Source organism: Ovis aries, chromosome 23 (genome assembly GCF_016772045.2).
Source record: "Ovis aries strain OAR_USU_Benz2616 breed Rambouillet chromosome 23, ARS-UI_Ramb_v3.0, whole genome shotgun sequence".
NCBI lineage: Eukaryota > Metazoa > Chordata > Mammalia > Artiodactyla > Bovidae > Ovis > Ovis aries.
In genome coordinates this window covers 50,234,738-50,244,013 of record NC_056076.1, presented here as the reverse complement: position 1 = coordinate 50,244,013, position 9,276 = coordinate 50,234,738, and positions in this window count along the sequence as shown.

The window sequence follows — 9,276 nt, the reverse complement described above, 5'->3', positions numbered from 1 at the left end:
GGGAAGCCCCTTCTCAGGGACACAGTTGTCTAAAGATAAACTCCAACTTTGCCTACCTACTGCAAAACATATGGGCCGCTTAATATCTCAGGAAGGACTTGATTGAAACAAAAAAAATAAAATAATTATTATTTTCTCACCACTCTCCCCACCCCCACCCAGAATAACAATTGAGGGGATTTCTGGGTCTGACTGATGTTGTAGGAATTGGGTACTTAATTTTTAATGTATTGTCCAACCTTTTCCAGTTCAGTTCAGTTCAGTCGCTCGGTCGTGTCCGACTCTTTGCGACCCCATGAATCGCAGCATGCCAGGCCTCCCTGTTCATCACCATTTCCCGGAGTTCACTCAGATTCACGTCCATCGAGTCCGTGATGCCATCCAGCCATCTCATCCTCGGTCGTCCCCTTCTCCTCCTGCCCCCAATCTCTCCCAGCATCAGAGTCTTTTCCAATGAGTCAACTCTTCGCATGAGGTGGCCGAAGTACTGGAGCTTCAGCTTTAGCATCATTCCTTCCAAAGAAATCCCAGGGCTGATCTCCTTCAGAATGGACTGGTTGGATCTTCTTGCAGTCCAAGGGACTCTCAAGAGTCTTCTCCAACACCACAGTTCGAAAGCATCAATTCTTCGGCACTCAGCCTTCTTCACAGTCCAACTCTCACATTCCATACATGACCACAGGAAAAACCATAGCCTTGACTAGACGGACCTTAGTCGGCAAAGTAATGTCTCTGCTTTTGAATATGCTATCTAGGTTGGTCATAACTTTCCTTCCAAGGAGTATGTGTCTTTTAATTTCATGGCTGCAGTCACCATCTGCAGTGATTCTGGAGCCCCCCAAAAAAAAAAAAAAAAGTCTGCCACTGTTTCCACTATTTCCCTATCTATTTCCCATGAAGTGATGGGACCAGATGCCATGATCTTCGTTTTCTGGATGTTGAGCTTTAGGCCAACTTTTTCGCTCTCCTCTTTCACTTTCATCAAGAGGCTTTTTAGTTCCTCTTCACTTTCTGCCATAAGGGTGGTATCACCTGCATAACTGAGGTGATTGATATTTCTCCCGGCAATCTTGATTCCAGCTTGTGTTTCTTCCAGTCCAGTGTTTCTCATGATGTACTCTGCATATAAGTTAAATAAGCAGGGTGACAATATACAGCCTTGACGTACTCCTTTTCCTATTTGGAAACAGTCTGTTGTCCCATGTCCAGTTCTAACTGTTGCTTCCTGACCTGCATACAGATTCCTCAAGAGTCAGGTCTGGTGGTCTGGTATTCCCATCTCTTTCAGAATTTTCCAGTTTATTGTGATCCACACAGTCAAAGGCTTTGGCATAGTCAAGAAAGCAGAAAGAGATGTTTTTCTGGAACTCTCTTGCTTTTTCCATGATCCAGCAGGTGTTGGCAATTTGATCTCTGGTTCCTCTGCCTTTTCTAAAACCAGCTTGAACATCAGGGAGTTCACAATTCACGTATTGCTGAAGTCTGGCTTGGAGAATTTTGAGCATTACTTTACTAGCATGTGAGATGAGCGCAATTGTGCAGTAGTTTGAGCATTCTTTGGCATTGCCTTTCTTTGGAATTGGAATGAAAACTGAGCTTTTCCAGTCCTGTGGCCACTGCTGAGTTTTCCAGACTTGCTGGCATATTGAGTGCAGCACTTTTACAGCATCATCTTTCAGGATTTGAAACAGCTCACCTGGAATTCCATCACCTCCACTAGCTTTGTTCGTAGTGATGCTTTCTAAGGCCCACTTGACTTCACGTTCCAAGATGTGTGGCTCTACATTAGAGATCACATCATCATGACTATCTGAGTCGTGAAGATCTTTCTTGTACACTTCTTCCCTGTATTCTTGCCACCTCTTCTTAATATCTTCTGCTTCTGTTAGGTCCATACCATTTCTGTCCTTTATTAAGCCCATCTTTGTATGAAATGTTCCCTTGGTATCTCTAATTTTCTTGAAGAGATCTCTAGTCTTTCCCAATCTGTTGTTTTCCTCTATCAACCTTTTTACTCACTGCTTAAGTCCAGTGGACATGACCCAACTGAAGAACAACAGAAGGAGAAAATAGCCATAGGAGTTTGAAGTCCATGTTAACCAAGCTGTGGCATTAGGCCATTCTGATTACAAGTTACAGGTTTTTCTCTCTTTACATGAAGAGAAAGGTAGTGTCTTAGGGATATTAATAGAGAGTCATGGTGATCAACATCTACTGGGAGGATGCTATAGTTGTCAATTAGATTCATAGTGAGAGGACTCTCATCCTGTCTGAGCACTATTAATATTTCAGGGACAGCTCGCCAATACAAGGGACTGAATAAATAGTGGTGGAATCTCTGCTTTGACTATGTTCCGCACCCGAGTCTCTTGAATTCTCATCATAGTCAATGCTGTTCTGTAAGTTAGCCTCTTACAAGATATTGCTGCTTTCTTCACCTCATATTACTTTGGCTGCAGTGCAATAATCTTAACCCCACAACTTACCCCCATAATGCCAAGACGACAGCAACCATAATTACACTTCACTGATTATTTTCTTGTTTCTAGGAATGATTTTCAGGAAAACCCTATTAGTTATGCTGATTTAGTTTGGTTTACAGATGGATCTTACTTAAAGGAAGAGCAGGGACAATACTGCGGAGAAGGCAATGGCACCCCACTCCAGTACTCTTGCCTGAAAAATCCCATGGACGGAGGAGCCTGGAAGGCTGCAGTCCATGGGGTCGCACAGAGTCGGACACGACTGAAGTGACTTAGCAGCAGCAGCAGCAGGGACAATACTGAGCTGGGTCTGTGTTAATAACATTAATTGTAGATGCAGCTGGGAGCTCTCATCTATCAGAAGCAAAGTCAGCATAGCAAGCTGAACTCATTGCTCTGATCAGAGATTGTCAACGAACTAAGGACCAGACAGCAAACATGTACGATGATAGCTGCAATACTTTCAAAGTGACACAATTTGGAGTGCTCTGTAATAAGAGAGGGTTTTATGTCATTAGGAAAACCCATAAAGAATGGGAAAATAGAATTATTATACTCTATACAAATGCCTTAAAAAAGGCCATTATTAAAATACCTAGACATTCCAAATCTGCTTCATTAGAGCCCAAAGGGAATCAATCCACTGAGTCAGCAGCCAAACAACCTGCTGTAAGTTCTGTTTCTAGCCAGTTCTGAGAATGTCCGCTACTCAAACCTAACCTGGACAAAACTGTCAAGAAACTTCTTTTACAGGCTTGAGAAGTAGCCTCAGAAGGTGAGAAGCAAATGCAGGAGAGGAAAGGAGGGTTTTTTAACCCCACTTCACAAATATGTTTTGGACCAAATAAGAGACTTATAGTGTCTGCATGGGTTCAATCGCTTTTACTCCAGCAGTGCACTCCCTGACCCACAGGGTTCTTGAAAAAATGATTTTGTGGGGAAAACAGCATTTTTGGACTCCCCTCCTTACACTGGCTCTCAGAGCATAAGTCGATGCACTATTTACCTGAAATACAATCCCAGGAATCTGTTTCATGCATTTCAATACCACTTAGCCCTTCTTAAGGAAACCTTTGAGGTATGGCAGTTGGATTTTGTCCAAATGCCTCCATCTCAATGATGCAAATGTATCTTGGTAATATTTCCACACTGGGTAGAAGCAGTTCTTTGAAAGAGAGCAACATTAATAGCAGGTAAATCACTATTAAAAAGAATAAATCTTATTTGGAGAATTCCTTCTGAGTTGCATAGGGACAAAAAAATTTACTTTGTCAGATAAATAATTAAATCAATTTGTGATTTCTGGTCAATAAGAGCATTTTCACTGTGCTTGTCACCCCCAGTATTCAGGATTGATAGAAAGCACTAACTGACTATCAAAACTCAACTGGCAAAACTCTCAGGGGCTTTTCATCTTCATGGCCAAAAGCTCTTCTGTTGGTGCTTCTCAACCTTAGGTCTACTTCTTTTGGCAAGCGTCAATTGTCTCCTTTTGAAATAACCACTGGATGATCTATGCACCAGATGAAGGCGTGTACAAACCAGTATTATATGAGTGATGATATGCTGCATTGTTCGATTTCTTAAGGCACTTAAAGAAAATGAAAAGCTGGGAACTAATTGCTTTCACAGCTAGCTTCTGGGAGATGAAGACCTTATGGATCATGGGTTGCAACCTGGAGACTTTTGTCTATTGGAAAAGGTATCAAATACAAGATTCTTTGCAGCTGTGTTGGAAAGGGCCCTATCATGTATTATTAACTAATTCCTGTGTTGTAAAGCTCAAAGGAGTGAACCCTGGGTTTCTATCTCTCAATTTTTAAAAAGGGCTTCTGCTCCTACATGTACTGTGAACTGTTTCTCACACCTGGCTTTGACTCAGACGAGCATCACCAAGCTGGCATTAGAAGTCAGTAACAGCAGTAGACAGGTAACCCAAGAATCCAGACCGGCCCTGTTGGACTCATCCTACTAGTTCAATTGTACTGTTTACCAACTGTCTGTCTCTCTGTCAACATTGAGAGTTACTGTTTTGCTGCTGCTGCTAAGTCGCTTCAGTCGTGTCTGACTCTGCACTACCCCATGGACGGCAGCCCACAAGGCTCCCCTGTCCCTGGGATTCTCCAGGCAAGAACACTGGACTGGGTTGCCATTTCCTTCTCCAATGCATGAAAGTGAAGAGTGAAAGTGAAGTCGCTCAGTCGTGTCCGACTCTTAGCGACCCCATGGACTGCAGCCTTCCAGGCTCCTCTGTCCATGTGATTTTCCAGGCAAGAGTACTGGAGTGGGTTGCCATTGCTTTCTCTGGTTACTGTTTTACCTCTAGCTATCCTTCTGCCCCAGTGTTTAGAATGGAAAGAGAATTAGTTCTTCAGTAAAGTCGTCACAGAGAATAGCTACTGCGGGTCATTTAACCAACTGTCGGATTTGTCATCAAATTCTTCAGTCAATACAAGACTGATACAGGCCCCTCATAATTCCTGTCACGGAATTTTCAGATATTCCTAATGTCATCACTTACTTGGATCCACCTCCTCCTGGACTTTCAGGTTCAAATACCCCAGCCTAGTAATATGTCCATCCCTTGTCTGATACTGTCCTTGGCCCTTAGAGACTGAGCACAGCTTAGCCTAGGACCTTTCTGCTCCATCTCTTACTTAATTAACGAATGTCCTGAAGAGAAAAAGACAAGTAACTTGTGCCAGAAACTCTCTTATGTCCAATACCACACAGATGGCTCTTGGAAAGCCTGCAAGAGAAGTGACCCATGGTTTAATACCATGTTAGCAGCACTTCCTATTGATGAATGCATTAATGAGAGCTCTCTTGGAAGGATGACTTTAGCTCCCCCAGGTTTTGTCTTCAGATGTGGCATTGGAATTGACCCACCTTCCCATGAATGGGCACATAAATATCCTAATTGCTGGCAGTTAGAAGGTTTATGCTTATTGGGATGCTATGTCTATACAAAAGAGACAGCTGGATCACCTTTCTCTCTCCATTAAGGGATCAAGAGACCTATGTTATTAGGATACCAAGATACCTGGTAGCAACGTCTTTTGAGAATCTTGATTCCTGCTGCAGGAGTATAAATAGAGATATGGTTGTAAATCTATCAGCCACCATTTGAAGAGACTGCAAATCTACTGGACAGCCCTCAATTCCTTAACCCAAGTAGTACTGGATAATACAGTTACTTTCGATTTTCTAAGAGATAACCAAGGAGTTGTTTCTCCTGTTGCTCACCTGACTTGTGGCCTTTATATCAATACCTCTGCAGAAGTAGAGATATTCCTAGATAAAATTTCCGAAAAGCAAAATGGTTATAAGAGTAAAAAACGAACAAAACAAAAACCCAGACCCTTTTGATAATCTGTTTAGTTGGCTCCCTGCAGGCCTAGGTAATTTTTCTCACTTTATTGTATAGATGATTATTATTTTCATTGTATTATTATAATTTTCATAGCTATTCAAGTTACTGATGGCATGTACCACTGCTTTCTAAATTGCACTGCTAAAGGTACACACACAATGTTTGTGCAACAGTCAAGATGATCGACAACATGTATAGCCTGTAGAATGTTTCTCTGTTAGCATATATCCCTGTATTGTTCACTGCATTCAATTAACTGATTTTTCCCTTAGTTTGTTTAATTCTGAAATCTTATGTTAAGGAAAGCAAAGTTACAAAACCAAATACGTCTTGGCATTTTAACCACTTGGCGAGGAGGAACCTGTACTACAATCCAGACTGAATTTTGTAATTTCATACCAGAATTAAATTTTCATTTAGTTTTCATCACATGGAAAATTAAATTTCTTCTTAAGGGATCCTGGATCCCCTTCCTAGTCTAGGTTACATCTTGGGTAAATGGTTCAGTTCTGAGGGTTCATGGCTTAAATCTCAGCTTGACTTTAATGTTGTTGGTTATACTGATTGTGTTCTGTATCACTTATGGAGAACTATTGTGATTTTTGCTGCATATCCAGACTTGCTAGTAAAATAATGATGTCTAAGTGACTTGAAACTATTGATCATATGTATAGTTCTAAGGAGATCCAACCAGTCCATTCTGAAGGAGATCAGCCCTGGGATTTCTTTGGAAGGAATGAAAGCTGAAACTCCAGTACTTTGGCCACCTCATGAGAAGAGTTGACTCATTGGAAAAGACCCTGATGAGATTGGGGGCAGGAGGAGAAGGGGACGACAGAGGATGAGATGGCTGGATGGCATCACTGACTCAATGGACGTGAGTCGAGTGAACTCCGGGAGTTGGTGATGGACAGGGAGGCCTGGCGTGCTGTGATTCATGAGGTCGCAAAGAGTCGGACATGACTGAGCGACTGAACTGAACTGAACTGATGCAAAATGCTGGACATGCATAATGTCCATAGGAGGATGATTGGACAATAATTGGCATGAGTTATATTGAACACGTTCAACATAACATTATTAGTCGTGAGTCCTTGACGTGGTACTTTATTGACACATAGACTCCTGAAAGAAGAAACTGGCCTATTGGGATCTGGCTTTGTAGGACAGAACGGATCCAAGGCAGGTAAGAAACCACTCTGGTGTTGAAGAACCAAGTATTTAATCACCTAATGTTTTCTGTTGAAGGATTAATGATCAAAAGAGGGAAAAGAGAGAATGAAATTTATTTCTTGAGGCAAAACAAGAAAATTTAAATATAATATACTCCTCAGCCATATTGGTCCCTCCCTAATGGACAGTGTATATCTGCATTATACGTTAAACAGATCCCCTCAAAGGCAGGAATGTCTGCTCAAACATAAAGATAATTTTTTCCTTCTTCTGGTGCTAGCAGTATAACTCCTTAGACATTAGTCTTTTTCTCCCCTAATCCTTCATAGGATCATGATGACCCAACAATCTGGGAGCATCAGCAGCTTCACTTGGCTCTCCTGAGGGCATTTAACAGAGTCAAAACTAAAGGTAGAATCTAAATACTAAGACAGAAATACATCCATACAATGGGATCTGGGGTTTTTCCTTCCCTTTGGGGGTCTTATGACTAGCATTCCTCATGGACCGTTAACCATCTGTGTTAGCAAACAGATAAACAAATAGACAAACTAAGCACCATTCTTTCAGTTTTCTTATAAGGTGGAGGCAAGGGTTAAAGTTGATAAGGAGATTATCTGGCTCAGGTGCATTCCCCTCTGAGTACTTGAAAGCTCAGTCACATAGAAAGGGGAGGAGTCAGGACTGCAGGCCTATGATGGAGCTGAAAAAAAATGGAGTCAGTGTGGTTCAGCCACACATTTCACCCAGACATCTATATGGCCCATGCAATTTTATCCACCATTCTTTGCTGAATACTCTGGGGCCAGATATTGGGAGGTAATCTGCATGCCTATACCACAAGAGCAACATACAAAGAATCCCTGTTAGACAAGGAAGAGTGCCTGGCAGGGCCATGGCACATTTGCCTGGCAAGAAGGTCAACCAACAGATGCAGTCATCTGCAAGAGAAATGTTCTCTTCATGGCTAATAGCCTTTTTCATATGAGATGATAAATCAGTGATGCTAAATTGATAAGAGGGGCTGTAAGTACGATATTGTTGTTGAATTAGGACATGTTTCCCCACGTACCTCTGTCAACATGTCCAGAGCCATAATAGTTTTGGAAAACCACTAGGAAATTGGAAGTAAATGAGGAACATTTAGTTTCCTGATTTAGTAGAAAAACGCTTTACCTAGAATTATTTAATACAAAGGCGGTGAGCTCGGCTAGAGCTTGTATTTCTAATTTAACATGAATGCCCATAGGCACTGCAATGGCTCAGTGGTAAAGAATCTGGCTGCAATGCAGGAGACATGGATTCGATCCCTGGGTCAGGAAGATTCCCCTGGAGGAGGAAATGGCAACCCACTCCAGTAGTCTTGCCTGGAAAACTCCATGGACAGAAGAACCTGGCGGGCTATACAGTCCATGGCGTGGCAAAGTGCTGGACATGACTGAGCATGCAAGGCAGCCACCATGAATGTCTCCATACTGAGGGAGAAAGATGGAGACCAGCCATCCCCACAAGGAGAGATTATAACTCCACCCAGTTTTGAGAGTCAGCAGGTTTCAGAAAGTGTCTGACAAAGAAGAATAGACCTTTCTAGACAAAGAGGGGAAAGTCCACCCATATGGGAGATAAAGCCAAAGACTGGTGTCACATATTCAGGCGACACCTTTGGGTGATAAGAAAGTCCTTGCTGTAAGAGTCTTCTTTCCTTGACTTGTCCATCCAGTTGAAAAACCAGGTGGACAAAAGAAAGAGAGGACAGTGGTAGTACTCCATATGGTTACATTTGGCCAACCAGGTGTTTCTGTCCTCTGGCTGTGGAATCCAGAGTCACAAAACACACCTCGGAGGACACTTAAGACAGTGAAGCACAGTTTATTATGCCAGTGGGTCCAAGGGGAATCAGTTCCCAAAAAGGACCCTGCTGTTTCTGAGGGGCCCTGTTTTATACCCCTCTCCCCCACATGACTGGTTACATGTTAGCAACCTCTTTGTTGTGTATGAGTTTTATAAGTAGGTGCTAGGAGAACAAACAATTAAGGTCAAAGGGTAGGGGGAACAATGATTATGCATCAAGGGGGGATGTCTCCACGGTTAATCTAACAGGGGCAGCCTGACCTCAACTACAATCTCTGCCATCTATTGGGAGGGAAGTCTCCAGGAGACCTGGTTTTCATTAGCAATGGTTTTCTCACTCTTGGGCAGGGTTCAGACCCAGTTCGCATCCTGTCTTTAAGATGGATGACAGGCTTC